The sequence below is a fragment of the Nannobrachium achirus genome, assembly GCF_963921795.1.
Source record: "Nannobrachium achirus genome assembly, chromosome: 8".
NCBI classification, from domain to species: domain Eukaryota; kingdom Metazoa; phylum Chordata; class Actinopteri; order Myctophiformes; family Myctophidae; genus Nannobrachium; species Nannobrachium achirus.
The window spans coordinates 14,771,444-14,787,734 of NC_137817.1; positions in this window are offsets into that span (position 1 = coordinate 14,771,444).

A 16,291-nucleotide genomic window follows, 5' to 3' on the forward strand; every position below is an offset into this window, starting at 1 on the left:
TTTCATTGTTATACTGCACCGATAAATAATTACTTCAAGTGTACTATATGTTAGTTCCATTGATCCACCTGGAACACAGTCGATAAACATGCTCTTAAAATGCAGAACGCGTTTGTGATTTTCAATGGCCCTTGGAAAAGAAGAGGAGAGAGAAGAAGGAGAAGAAGAAGAAGAGGCCTATCTACAAGCTCATGACATGTCTTAATTGAACCCGGTGTGAGCTTTTAGATTGGTTATTTTTGGCAAAGAGATTAGGAGTAGAAGGAATCTAAGAAGGGACTAAGGCACCATGAAACAGATCCTTAAGGATCTGGGGGCCCGTGTCAAGAGCTAATGTGGGGCCGATATAAATGGGGGCAAAGATGAACACACCAAAACACATCACCGCCGGAGATTCACGGAAGGTCTGCTACAGAACCTGCCATTCCAACAAGCTAAACATCTACAATATATGACATATTCTGTTGATACAGGCTTTGAGCTGGAGGCTAGATAGGCTAGAGAAGTGTAGCCTAATCAGGCTATTGAATTAGGCTAGGTGAATAATGTTAATGTGCTTTTAATTATGACAATATTTAAAAGCACATGTGTGCACATAAATGTGTACATTAAGGTGTTAAATAGGAGATTTTGATGTCAAGATTTACTTCCAGTGAAGCAGAGACTGTGAATGATCCTCTGGTCTCAGAAGACTTATCCACAGAGCCCACAAGCAGCCGTTTTGAGATGCACTGAATGATTCATCTTCACTAAACATTGAAAGACAACATTAACACTATGTTGTACACAGGAAGTGTGTGCAACATTGAGTGTCTGGTGTTACTAATTAATGCATTATTAGCACAACATGGCATTTAAAAATGCCATTACTCATACGCTGTACAGCGTCATAAAGAAAACACAAGTCAGCTAAATGAAAAGATGCCTGTTTTGGTCTGATGTTGATGTAAACGTGAGCAGTTGAGCGGGTTTTAGCTGTTGAGCAATTTCTCCACTCAGGAAGTGTAGCCTACGCTGAACAAAACCAAAGTGAGAGCAGGGACGCATACCGTACTGTGGCTGTGTGCCTCTGAGAATCACTGATGTAAAATAAAAATAAAAACACACATCTGCAAAAAGGTACAACACTAACTACTTTCAATCTGACATCCTTATATTGGGCATGTGCAGTAATTATAGGTGTTGACTATGTTTTTTATTTTATTTTTCTTCAAAAATAGCAGAAATAGCAGACCTGCACGTGCATAACACATTGAATGGCAACATGGTGTGAGCTTGTAGATGCTACAGTGATGTACAGTATAAGGCTTTGGTGGTTAAGTAATCAGTTTGATGCCCATTATTAGGAATGGTTAATTTGAAAAGGTTTTACGGTTTTATCCCCGGGTCATGCTAAAAACACTACCTTGAGATATTGAAACTCATGCATGAACTCCCAATCTGGAATATTTTGTACCCAGCCACAGTGTTATATACAATACCGTGTACTGTGTTTGAACAACGTCATGGAACCTGGCACGCTGTCACGTTTACATTTCAGCTGGTGGTTAGATCAGCCCGTTTATCAGTTTGTCCTTGCTGTGGAAGTGTAATTTTGGCCAATGTAAAATGTAACACAAAGCATATACACTATTAGTACGTTGCTGGCTGCATTTTATTGAACCACCTGTCACTTTGTGTCTCTCTGTATCCTCCAGACTGCCCCACAAAATCGTGTCTGTCTTTGTAATGTTCTGTGCAGAAGACAGAATGGTTCGATACTGCCTATAGCTTATACTATACTCAAAGAGAGACTATTGCATTTGCATGATATAATATGAGCACAGATTTTCTATGAATGAAGTGATGCTGCTGGGCTGGTCAGCCAACCAGAAACCACTTAAACCCTCCAGGCTCCAGTATCCGTCTTGAGTTACTAACTAGTGTGGACTCTGCCATCCACTTGAGCTAGAATGGTATATTATACGTATATGGATACTGTAGGTACAGTATATAGATATTGTTGCTGTCGGGCAGAAACCTCTTATCTCCATATTTTAACTTTTTGTGTATTTTTTTGTAAATGAATGCCCTACTTGATCATACTACAGCGTTATACAAAAGCATAAAAGGTGATGAAAGATCCACAAGCTCGAAACGCTTGTGGATCTGCTACTTTTGATGCTTTTGAATTTGAATTATGAAAAGTAACAGTTTTGAAGGTTTCCACCCGACAGAGACGATATAGAGAGATATATATAGATTATAGTTATAGACAGTTGATTTGAGCAACTGGCCTAATATACACCCAGCCTGTTGGCTGCCATGTTATGTGGCCAGATGGGTGGGCCACGTGCATTTTCAGAGCATGTTAATTTGAATGATGAATCAATTGATTGTGTTCTGACTTGGATCAATACTACTAATTTAGTATAGCCTACTTTAAGTTCTTATTTATCTGTATCACAATGAAAACTAACCTTTCGAGGTTCTAAACTAAAGTAAGTCATGGTATAAAAAAATACCATGACATTTTGTGCATTGTTTGTAACATTATTTAAGTCTTGGTGTTTTGCCAATTATTTGGGGGCCCACCCGCAATATCCAGACATAGTTTAGTTGGGAATGAACTGCTGATGAGCTGTTCAAAATGTATTTTTTATTAGGGAAGGGAGCATAAGCAGTGTATGGCAGGGGACTTCAACGTTTTCAGGCCAAGGACCCCTTAGTTGAGAGAGAGATGAAGCAGGGACCCCCACAACCTTTTCATAGATTCCATAGTTTTATTGTTTGACAGCACAATCATCAGTGTATTTTGGATTCATGTCAAATTGTGTTTTCCCTCTACACCAAACCCCTTTGCCGAAAATAGACGTTCCACAAGCTCACAACGCCTCACGCTGCAAGGCGTTGTGAGCTTGTAGATCAGCTATTTTTGGCTACAGTTCTCAGAATATGGACACTAGGGTTCACGTTGTTAATATAAAAGGGATTGGAAGATTTGGAGGACCCCCTGTAGTAACTCTGAGGACCCCCTGTTGAAGACCCATGGTAGCCATGGTTTTCTCTATACTCGGGTTGTTTCTGACATGTGGGAATGATGTGTAGTGTGTATTTATATATGGACATGAGGTCTGACACACATCTCAGTTATGGCTCTGTGCCGTGGTACATGCGTGTTATATATCTCAGTTATAGCTGTGCGCTGTACCACGTATATGACATGACAGCGGGCCACAAAGTGACAACAAGGGGGGCGGATCCGTGATGTGCTGCTCCGGGAACAAGTCGTATATCGACTGAATAGGCCGTGTCACGCTACTGCAGGCTTGCCAACCTGTGTGTGTGTGTGTGTGTGTGTGTGTGTGTGCGTGCGTGCGTGTGTGTGTGTGCGCGTGTGTTTGTGTGTGTGTGTGTGTGTGTGTGTGTGTGTGTGTGTGTGTGTGTGTCCGCGTGCATGCGTGTGTTGGAGTATTCTAGTAGGGTTACACCATCCTGCCAAGTTGTACAGTATGCATGACAGTGTGTGTGTGTGTGTGTGTGTGTGTGTGTGTGTGTGTGTGTGTGCGTGCGTGCGTGCGTGCGTGCGTGCGTGCGTGCGTGCGTGTGTGTGTGTGTGTGTGTGTGTGTGTGTGTGTGTGTGTGTGTGTGTGTGTGTGTGTGTGTGTGTGTGTGTGCACACGCGTGTGCATGCGTGCGTTATTCTTGCAGGGTTTCACAATCCTGCCAAGTTGTAATGTACAGTATGCATGACATTGCGTGTGTGCATGCATGCATGTGTGCGTATGCATGTAAGTGTGTGAGTGAGTGTGTGCGCGTGCGTGTGCGTGTGTGTGAGCATTCGTGACGGGCTGCATGATTCTGCCAATCCCCTGTTGTGTGCACTCTACCTCACCCTCAGGCACTCCACATTCCTTCTATCACTTCTTGTCGCCTATTTTTTGGATGGATGCTATAGTTATGCAGATGTACTGTACAGTATGTGATTTACCTGTTCACGTTATGTTATGATAGACATACAGTATAGTTATACTGCTTGCTTGTTTACAAAATGCCAAGAATGTTGTTGTTCTTTGTAGCATTGTTTTTCTTGTAACTCTATTTACATGACATATTGATACAGTATATAGACCGTATTCACACGGCGGCCATGTTGGCATTTTGCATTGAAAATACGGGGTGGCGGGGGCACAGTGGCGCAGTGATTAGCGCTTCGCCTCACAGCTAGAAGGTCCTGGGTTTGATTCCCGCCGGGGGGCGCTGTGGGCACTGGCGGCATGTTCTTCCCTCCGCGTCATCAGCGCCCACACCCTAGGTGGGGTTGGCGATAGGGCCTCTCTGTGTGGAGTTTGCATGTTCTCCCCGTGTCTCCTAGGGTTGATACCCTCACAAAAACATGCAGTAATCCTGGTCTCAATAATGCCTCCCCCTGGCCAGCCGGGGTGCCTGATGGAGGGGAAAGGAACTGGTTGGAATAACGCGCTACGTCCAAACCAGGGAAACAACTTGGACTGGTCAGTCCGTTGTCTCCCCACTGTCCCCAGGCGTGGCAGAGGGAGAGCAGAGCCCAGGATTACATAGGCAATTGGCACTGGGTGAAAAAATGGGTTACAAAAATTATTATATAATTGATAAAAAAATGTAAGTAAAAGAAAATGGGGTGGCAACGGGTTGGCATTTCATTAACTTAGTAGCAAAATGGCGTGGCCGACTGGCCGTGCATGTGAATATGATCTATAGCGAGGAAGCTGGACACTATCTTGGACAACCACTAAAATCCACTTCACTTGGAGATTGTGATAAGAGCTAATGATAGATTCATCTTCTCCAATTAAGGGGACAAGCAAAAGTCCTTTGTGCCACTACTAGTGGCACAAAGGACCTTTTATTACAAAATGATGTACATCTGTATATCAGCAATTATGTACATCTTCATAGCTAGTGGCCCACTAGCTATGAAGATGTACATACCGGTAATTGCTAAACAAAGATAACAACAGTTCAGTACAGTATCAGATTATATGCATTCTCTTGTATTTTCTTTGTTCAACACTATGCAAGCACCATTGAGGATATGGTTTTACATAGTATATTTTGTCCATTACTGATGGCTTTTCTTTGAGTGTGATGTCTTTTACCCTGCTGTACATGCTGACTGTATCTAGTACTGTAGCTTATCTGTTGTGCTGCCTTTGGCAACTGCATTTCCTCCACAGGATCAATAAATATCTTATCTTATTGATGATACCTTGGTTTGTATTGGTAACAAATTGGCAATACAATGCACCCTGATAAGATTTTTTTTTCCTTAAATGCAAAGCAAATGTATGAGTTGTTGCATGCGTGTGCATCAGCGTGTGTGCGCACGTGTGTGCATGCGTGTGTGTATGCTTGTGTGTGTCTAAGCGTATCAACGTGTTTGTGCTGGCGGCCGAGAAGGGCGCCTTAAGAGTACTGGTGTTTGATTGGCGTGTGCTGCTCCTTCCTGTTAGCTTACGCATCACTTCCTCCCACCCTGCCCACAGCTACTGCCTCCCTGTCTCACAATCACTGTGACACCATTCTCTCCCTGGATCACCTTCCTTCTTCCCTTCTTCCCTTCCTTCCTTCCTTCCTTCCTTCCTTCCTTCCTTCCTTTCTTTTTTCTTTCTTCCTTTTTTCCTTGCTTCCTTGCTTCCTTCCTTCCTTTTTCTTTCTTTCTTTCTTTCTTTCTTTCTTTCTTTCTTTCTTTCTTTCTCAAACCCGATTCATACTTCATCGCACGGCGGTGTCAGTGTCATATAGGCCAGGGGTCTTCAACACGGGGTCCGGGAACCCTAGGGGTCCTCCAAATCTTTGTGTGATAGAAAGTTTTTTTCGATTTGAACCCTAGAGTCCATATTCGGAGAACTTTAGCCAAAAATAGCAGATCTACAAGCTCACAACGCCTCGCGCTGCAAGATGTTGTGAGCTTGTAGATCGGCTATTTTCAGCAAAGTGGTTTGGTGTAGAGGGGAAAAAGACCAGACTAAGTACAGAGTGAAAGGTCAAGTTTATTAAGTATTGACGGTTCAAGTGGTTAAATATCTGAAAACTCAAATTGACATGAATCCAACATACACTGATGATTGTGCTGTCAAACGATGAAACTATATGGAATCTATGAAAAGGTTGTGGGGGTCCCTGATTCATCTCTTTCTCTCTGCTAAGGCGTCCTTCCTTGGCCTGTAAACGTTGAAGACCCCTGATATACAGGTAGGCCTACTGAAATTAGTGGACCTATAAGCTCACAACGCATTGCAGCTGGGATACGTTGTGAGCTTGTAGGCTGCCTATTTTTCAGCATGTGGCATAGGCTGCATTTTTTTCCTTATTTTTTTCTCTCTCTTTCTTTCTATCCTCTCCTTTTTTCACCGTAGCCAATTATTGCCTTGTTTGTTTGTCCTATAACCCACCCCCCTCCCCCCCAAAAAAAACAAATAATGACCTTATGTCTCTCCTCTATTCTCTTTGCGGCCCTTTTATCTCCCTTCCTTGTTCCGTCCCTCTCTCCCTCATAGCCCCCGAAGACCACTTTTGTGCTAACACCTCGCTATCTAGCTCATCACCCCCAGTGAAGGCTCCCCTGGCTCGTGTTCCCTTGTCACCCCTTCTTCTCGGTCGCTCTCTCTCTCTGCCTGTCTGTCTCTGTGTCTGTTTGTCTGTCTCTTTCCTCGTTCTCTCTCTATGTCTCTCTCCCTCTGCCTGTTACGCTTTCTATACACACCCCTGCCCTCTGTATAGAGGCCCCTGCTCCCCCCCTCTCAGCTGCTGTCCCTGAAGACGAAGCAGGAGCAGCCATGCAGAACAGGCAGCATGTTCCCATGTTCTGCTGCTGCAGTACCCCTCCTATGTACTGGAAGAAGCCCTCTCTCCCGTTCCATTCACACTCCATGCTTTTATCCTCCGTCCATTAATTCTCCCCTTATCTTTCTCCATTTTTCATCCCCCCGGTCCTCCATTCTATACTGTACCTGCGCTGCGTCCCTCCGGACTGCTTCCTCGTCGTCCTCTTCCTCTTCCTGTGCTTCTGCTGCTTTGTTCTTCACAGGTTCACCGTGTTCTTCTCACTGGTTCTCCACGTCGGGACCGGGGACCCTGGCGGGTCCAAATGGACCGTTATGGGTCTGTACCTCTGAAATGGAACCAAATGGAATTGGTGGAATTCCATTTGGTGGAACCAAATTCCATTTGGTTAAATGTTGTTGACTCTCAGAGTTAAATTAACACTGAGGATTCAACCGCGTAGATTGGTGTCCCAAAGCTTTAAAGAAATTGGTTCCATACACAGACCCATATGGGGCATTTGGACCCCTAGCGGGCCCTGGACCAGGCGTTGAGAAACAGAAACAGTCTTCCTCCTCCTCTGTGGTCAGATGTGTCTCCAAGCCCTCCCCACCTCTTTCCCTTCTTAAGCCCTAGTTTCTCATCGATCTGTTTATTGCTCTACTGGTTTTGCTTCAATCCACCTTGTCTTACTACTCCTTGGTAAGCCAATAGTCTTCTTAAATACGTTCTTATATCAACAAATTTGATTTTTTTTAAATTAAAAACCAATTCGTCTGATTAGCCACTTAACCCTGAATTATACTTTGTTGTACAATGGTGATGTACAAAAACAGCAAAAATAGCCAATCTCCAAGCTCAGCCACCTTGGTTTACCAGGTAAACCTACTGGCTTCAGAGTGGTCTTCAAACCAGGCTTACCACAGCTTCGTAAACCAAGAGGTCTTCGAGCTCATTCTTTTTGAGCGACACTGCTGTATACAATGAGTATAAAACATGGATTGAGCTCTTAATCATACAAATCGATTTAGTCGATTATTTCGATTTCACTCAATTTGTTGATATATTTAAAAAATATATATCGAAAGAACGTGGTTCTTGATTATTTGAACAATTAAAAAAAATGTAATCAATAAGAAATTTTTCCATACTATGCCTATACTAAATCTTTAGACCTCTTACCTACATCAACCCTTTGCTCTTTTCCTTCACTGCTCCCTCTTTTCTTCTGCCCTCCTCTCTGCTATCCCTTTCAGTTATCTGTTCTCTTTCTGTCCGCTCTAGTCTTTGCCTCCTTGTACAATTTTCATTAGTGTCACATAATGATGCGCGTTAGGGTAATGACTTTCTTGCCGCCTTCTGTGCTCGAAGCCCTGTCACTTCATGATATGCCGAGCGCAGACAAATGCTCACTGATAAGCTGTCAGGACATATAGGCTTATATGCATATGTATATGTATATATTTGCATATACTGTGTGTGTATACGCATATTGCCTGCACATGTTTGCTCTCAACAGAAGCCTAGAAGGTGAAAGCCCAGTGATCTGTATTTGTAGAGTGAGTCCACATTACAGGTAGCTGTACAGAAGGTGATGCGTATATCTAACATTCTACTGTAGGCTGTTTCTTTAGTATTTAGTAGCAACATCACAATATAAAAATACTATGTTAAAATAAAAGTAGTTGAATTCAAAGTGTTATTCTAGAAAAAATACGTAGAAAAGTATTGTCATCAAAATATACTTATGCCTCATTCACACTACAGATATATAGTTGAACGTTTTGCTTGGTAATTCAATGTAATCTCAATGGAAACCAGCTTTAAAGGCTGGGCATGTCGGCTGTCCTTGGAATCCAGCCTTTAAAGCTGGTTTCCATTGAGATAACATTGAATTACCAAGCAAAACGTTCAACTATATATCTGTAGTGTGAATGAGGCATTACAGTACAGTAAACTAATTGTTAATAGTATAATAGTACTTAGTTTTTCCAATTTTGTAATATGCATTGTGAGCTTTTTGAGCTATAATTGTATACCGGAAAAAAGTTTAATGCATGTTTTGTACTAATAATCAAAATATACAAGTAACTAGTAACTAAAGTTGTCAAATAATTGTAGTGTAGAAAAAAGTACAATATTTGCCTCTGAGTATAACCTATATAACATTGAAATACTCAAGTAAAGTAAAAGCACCTCTATCTCCACCACTGCTGTACATTCCATCAGGTTGACAGTTCATACTCCATGGAGGCGGACAAAAGCTGGCCTCTATTTGTGGTACATGAAGTGTTCACACCTCTGACCTTATGGAAGTGTGGGGAATGATATCATCACTGTCAGGTAGAAACCATATCCAGTGTCCAAGACTGTTACTTACAGGAAATGGAAAAAATGACCAATGTTCCAATGGATCCAGTGTTGTCATCCAGTGTTACAAACGTTCGCTTTGAAAATACATATAAGATTTGCACACATTTTCATGACTATCAGATCTACAAGCTCGCAGCGCGGCACTCGGTGCCGCGCTGTGAGCTTGTATATCTGCTATTTATTTTCACTGGTTAAAGCATTCAATAATTCTAGGCCTAAATGGGTTAAAACCCACAGATAGACAGAACTTGTAATTTTCAGAGCTTGTAGATTAACTAATTTCTCTACTCTTGTGCGACACTCTTGCACGACAAAGTAGGGCACTATTTTACGAAAAAGAAAAAAAAAAGAGTTGAAATATGGAGATTCTTCCCAACATCAACTATATCATCTCTATCGGGTGGAAACCTCATATGTCCAAAACAGTTACTTTTCAGGATTCAAATTCAAAAACAGCAAAATGAGCAGATCTACAAGTTCGAAAAGTGTCGCTTCGCACCGCGCTTCGAGCTTGCGGATCTGATACTTTTGATCCTTTTGTGTGATGCTGTGTTGTATGATCAAGCAGGGGGCATTAATTTATGAACCGTAAACTAAGGACACACATGCATCTATTATGATGAGGCTTCACAGATGAATTAGGGTGACGGCAGTAGAGGCACGATGATTTAACATCTAGCCAGCGTATTGATCCTCCAGTAGGTGCATGACTACGCCCGGTGTTGAAGAGGAAGGTGCTTCTGATGGATTCCATAATGAAGAGGAGGACAGCTCCTGCGCGGCTGATGTGCGATGTTTCGGCGGCCATTACGGCTAATGTCAGGAAGGGGAAAAGATGATGCCGTGAGATGAGGAGAGATGAGCGGTGATAAATGCTGATAAGCTAGAAGGGATGATGAGGACGGTAACTGCCTGGATGAAGATAATAGTGAGGACGGTGATGAAGATGGTTAATGCCAGGGATTGCATTATGATAATGGTCATGATGGAGTGTAGCTACTATGAAGACAGTAAAGATAATAGATAATCATCCTTGATATCGAAGGAAGATAATCAGCTCAATGGCCTCGTGGTTAGAGTGTCTGCCCTGAGACTGGGTGGTTGGAGTTTGATTCCTGGTCATACCAATTAGGGGTGTAACGATACATTTTAATAGCGATTCGATACATATCACGATACATGGTTCACAATACGATACATGGACGATATTGGTTCATTCATGGCGATACGATAAGATTTGATTAAATGATTTAAAATCGATATAGTAACTATTCCATGAAATGTCAAATGTCAATAAATCTCAGAGCTGCAGACCTGTAAGGATCCATTTGGTTCCTAACGGTCAATCATTAATCTGGGGACCCCTGGAACCCCCTCAAGGACCCCTCGGGGTCCCCAGACTCCACTTTGAGAACCAATTGCTTTACACCACCTTTTGTGATGATGATAATGACGAGGCTACCAAGTGCGCTGTGTGTGTGTGTGTGTGTGTGTGTGTGTGTGTGTGTGTGTGTGCGTGCGTGCGTGCGTGCGTGCGTGCGTGTACGTGTGTGTGTGTGTGCGTGCATTTGTGCGTGCGTGCGTGCGAGTGTGTGTGTGTGCGTGTGCTTGCGCATGTATGTGTGTGTGTACGTGTGTGTGTGTGTGTGTGTGTGAGGAAGTGACGCTATGCGGCGGTGCCATCTGTCAGCAGATTAATCCTGGCTGTGCTCAGAGATATTACAGGCTGGCTTATCGCCGTGGCAACAAGTCTTCAATCCTAGTCCAGCGCAGCCACCATGTGACCCTGGCCAGGAAGTTTGATGTGGGCTGGAAGCACACGAGCGCACGTGCACACAGTCCTACTACGCCTCATCAGTGTCATGCTCTAAAGCTACAGGGAAAACCAGGTATCAGGGGTTGACACTAAGATCTCAGAGGCACTTGCCTGTCGGGCAAGTACAGGTCATGTTCTACTTGCCCTCAGGTCATGGCCACTTGCCCTCATAATCGCAAAATCGTAACATTTGAATTAACGTTCATTTTAAAACGTATTTGTTACCTTCTACTTGCAGTGATGTTGCTAGGTTTTCAATATAATGGGTCACGGGACCCACTGGTGGTCATTCAAATAGGTCCCATAAAAAAATGATGGGTCCCCAATAAAATGTTGTGAGCTTGTAGATCAGCTATTTTCCAAAATTTGCGTCTTTCTTGTATTATTTTACAATTTGGCTAGTGTTTGTTTTTATAGTAGGTAGTTTGATTACTTTAGATGCAGCAATGGTCTTTTTTTCTTGTCTTTATTTATTAAAAAAGTCCTTAAATTATTACTTCGTTGTCATCTAGGGTAAGTGCCATTGGTTCCTGGGTGTGTGTACTGCTTTGCGTGATTTTAGGGCAAAATCTGTAGTGTCCAAAAATGTGTTTGAAAAAATCAGCCTGATGGTGGCGCTAAATGGGACAGATCCATGCTGATAACAGGACTCTAGACATACTGTGTACCGCTTTGCGTGATTTTAGGTCAAAATCTGTAGGAGCAGTGTCCAAAAATGTGTTTTGCAAAAATCGGCCTGATGGCGCTAAATGGGACAGATCCATGCTGATGACATCTAGACCTGCTGTGTACTGCTTCGCGTGATTTTAGGGCAAAATGTGTAGGAGCAGTGTCCAAAAATGTGTTTTGCAAAAATCTGCCTCATGGTGGCGCTAGAAGAGGGGCATGTGAGAAATGAGGGGTGGGGGTTGTGGTTTGGCAGCCAAGGAGTGTGTGTGCCAAGTTTGGCATGGATAGGGGCAACGGTGGCGGAGATATGAGTAGGGCAAAAGTGTGACGTGACGGACAGACAGACAGACTGACAGACTGACTGACTGACAGCCGGTGGAGGTTTTGATAGTAACTGCGACCTGACGGTCGCAATGAACAGGTGGGTGTGGCCACTTAAAAATACAATTTTAACACTTTCTGTATATCTTTTTGAAAAAAAAAAAAATAATAATAATCTTTCTCCTAGTATAGGCTAATCATAATACCCGATGATCATGTTTCAGGGGGGGAAATCATGGCACCCTGTTAACCTTTATAATTTCAAAGACCCCCAGTTTTAAATGCATAAATTATGGCCACAGAGGCCCCCATTGGATACTTTTCTTTTTTGTCTGTAGGACACTGTAAAATCCAGTTTTTATTTAACTTCAAGAGTGTACAAATGAAAATGTCATTTTTAATATGTCATGTGAGACGGTATTTGTAAAAGCCAACAAGGCATTTATTTAGGGGTAATTGCACTGAGTTGGGAATAAGGGAATGCTACCAAGGTAAAACTGAAATTCTTCCCGGTCCGAGGTTTTGTCTGCTTACATGCAAGTTTCCAGTCAAAGTCCAATGATTGCCAATAATAAAAAGAGAGGCAAAATGCCAGTAATGTATTTCACCAATATTATAAATAGGGAGGAATCATTAGTAGAAGACCTGTGTGGCGGCCCAGCGAAACTCTACAGTACCAAAAGAAAAATGCAAAATGTCCCAAATGTATAAAATCCTTTGCAAATAGCAGATCTACAAGCTCACAACACATTGCTTTGCACAGCACGTTGTGAGCTTGTAGATCGGCTATTTGCAAAAGCATATCGGGCTGAAGTGGTAATCTGCATCTTTAACTAACTAGTAATTCACATTTTCATATAATTGTAATGGAGTAAAAGTACCCAATATTTGTCTCTGAGATGTAGTGGAGTAGAAAATTGGAAATACTCCAGTAAAATAAAAATAAAAAAATCTAAATGAAACTTAAGCCTTGTACTTACAGTAAATGTACTTTGTTACTTTACACCACACAGTGTGTGCGCACACACAAACACACATACGACTCATCACACACCATAAATCAGCAGCTCAAGGCCAGACCAAGGCTTGACATAACATTCAAGGTTTTATTCAGTCTATACATACAGTACACAGTCAGAAATATAGGTACAGGGGACCTTCAACGAAGGTCTGTCAGATACAAAACAAAATCTGCAGTTCAAAACAACAGATTTTCAGTTGAAAATTACAAAGTGTGTGTATCTTTGTTTTTTTTTTATTCATAGTTTTCTTTTTGTTTTTTAACCTTAAATTCTACGCTAAGTGTGTGTTTTTACATCCGTACAGATGTCGGAGATAGAACGGAGATAGTGTTGTTGAAAGCTATGCGTCACAAAAGATTCGATCGTACACGTTCCCTTTTGTGGTCCTTTTTAAAAGAGTCGTTACTCGTCACCGCGAAGCCAAATATAACCCTGTCCTCCTCCCTTGACCTACAGAATCGGGTCTTATCTCTCCGGGCATCCTCAAATAAGATACAGACCTCACATAACGACGCATGAGCAACAGTCTTATCGATGGTCTGAATTCACTTTATGATGCTAGTTTATGGAGTGTGGTGGTGGTGGGGGAGAGGCGGGGGGGCAGTGTTAAAGTGGGAGGTGGACTTGAGGTAGGCAGTCCTGTCTATAGCTACAAGCTGCTGTATCCCCTCCTCTGTCCACATTCCCTTTTTTCTTTTATAAATTCATACCCACCTCTCCCCGCTATACCTGCCGTTCTGAAAGGCTACAATCTGGCAGTGATTGGGCAAGTGGTTATGTGGCTTTGTAAAGAGACTCGGCAGAAACGGCAGAGGGAATGCAAGGTAGTTCAAAAGAAATGTGCATGGCATGCGAACACATCAGCAAAGTGTTAAAGGGCTAGATCTCATATTTTCATATGGTTATAACTCAGCGCAGCGGTGGCAGGGACACAGAGATATTTGGTTAAATCCAGATTGTGGCTCTAATTCCGTCCTGCCATGGACCTGCCACTCAATGTAATTAGAACAAAATCATCACCATTGATACCATAACAGCTTAGAAGGGGTGAGAGAGGTCCTCCGCCCCCAAACACTAAACCGGTCATAATCTAGCTCATAGGACGGCAGCACCGTGCCAGAATGGAGTCCAAATGGCAGTGGCTATTGGTTTGGATTGGGTAGCGTTGGCCATAGCAGAACATAATTTTTTGTTGAACATCTGGGGAAAGGACATTTATGCCATTGAAAGAGACATGTTTTCTCTTTCAATGGCATACAGTAGATTAGTAAGCTGTTCATGTGAAGAGGTTTCATAAAAAATACCACTCTGGCTAGTTATAAATGGAATAAAACCTGATCCGTGAGAGCACAATTACACGTATAATGAGAGATTTCGTTACCCTTTCTGCAGCTTGGCCAACTTAAAGACTTTTAGAATCTGAATGTTATAAAAGTTTTCAATAATGTCCTTTTCAAAACTATGGCTTTTCTTCATTAGTATCTATTCAGAAGCCCTTAAATGTTAAGCTTGCCTTTACCCAGTTTTTGCATGTGTCCAAGGGAAGGCTGCCAGCTCCTCTCAAGTGCCTAAAGAATGTGATTAGGAAGTTAATCTGAGAAGCCTTTGGTGATGCCTTGGCAGATCACCAAGTCTAGACGCATGAATGCAACAGTTCAATTAGATACTTATAAATAGTGTTATGCCCATGTTCAGTCAGAAGGCAGCATGCGGCATGAATATCAAAAATGATTTAATTGGTTGATAGATCACTTTCTATGGATACCTGAAATAGATTTAATTTAATTATTTTAAGTAGATTTGTCTACTTGGTTTACTAAGCTCATAGGCCTGTTAATGAAAAGTTGCAGCAAGTGAACATCCTGCCCTGGCTCAGTTCCCAGTGACATTTTATGGATTCTATTCTATAAATGTCTTCTTTGTCATTGATACATAATCACACTGTGCAGCAGTTTGCTGGAGAAAAGAAGTTTGATCTGGTCGAAGCCGATTTTTGTCTGTTAACTCCATTACCCGGACAGTTTTGTGGTATGTAGAAAATAGCATGCACCATATGTTTTCAACCTTGCGTTTTGGTCACAGGTTTAGCCTGAGTAGCACCAACAACAGGTAGGCCTAAACAATCACACTGGCAGAGGGGTCCTTCATAAAATATGGTAGGAATTGAAACCCATGCTTAAAAAAAAAGCAATACTATAAAAGTGTTTGTCATATATACCGCCCGAGAAATTGTACTTAAAAAAAGACTGTCGTAAAAAGATCATAATTTTCCCTGCCTGAGTCGGTAGCTTATGAACTACGGCCCTCTGTGCTGTTTGAATTTGATCTACAGTGACTCTGCAGGCTTCCACTGTGTCTAACTGGTGCTTCATTGAGGACTTAAGCATGCCTTACTGTCAAGTTCAAAGACATTAGAGCGTTGTGCTGGCGAGCGAGCCTTGGAATGTTCTGTGCAGTGACATCACGGCGGTCGGACAGCGTGACAAACAGCCACCCCTACACACACACTCACAGTATCATAGGCCTGTAGCTACCACGAGCTGCTTAGCGGACACATTTAAAAAATCATCTAATGTTGCAGAATATATAAAAATTATATTGTTGCTTTCGGGCAGAAACCTCTTATCTCCAAATTTTACCCTTTTGTGTTTTTTCCCCAGTAAATGAACGCCCTTCTTGATCATACTACGTACGGCGTCACACGAAAGTATCAAAAGTAGCAGATCTGCAAGCTTGAAACGTGGCGCGAAGTGGCGCGTTTTCAGCTTGCAGCTCAGCTACTTTTGCCGTTTTTGAATTTAAATCCTGAAAATCAACAGTTTTGAGGTTTCCACCCGACAGAGACGATATGTAGACATTTGAGATCTTTTAAAGTTGTCAATTTAGTTGGAGGTTTTATATAGCATTATAAAAAACGTTTGAAAGTAGAGTGTGCTACGTGGTATAAGTGTAATAGGTAGCTCACAATATCACTGAGTTGGTGTTGCCTGCTTGACTTCTGAAGAGTTGGTGGCACAGACACTTGGCATCAAGACTACATAGCTTATCTCCTACTGTAAGTTTGGATTAAAAAAACATCTTTCTTTTAAAGGTTTGTCTTAAGAAAAGGTAGAAACATGCTCAATCTAGCGATTACACATGCATTAAAAAAAAGAATTCTTTGAAAGTTCATGTAATTTTGCATATCACTTTGGCAAGGGAGGAAATATAATAATGTCTGCTAGTCTTATACTTCATTAATATACCCTTAATAGCTTTTTTGTTCCTGTACATAAAAGTCATCTTCCTTTTTTTTCTTCAAATATGT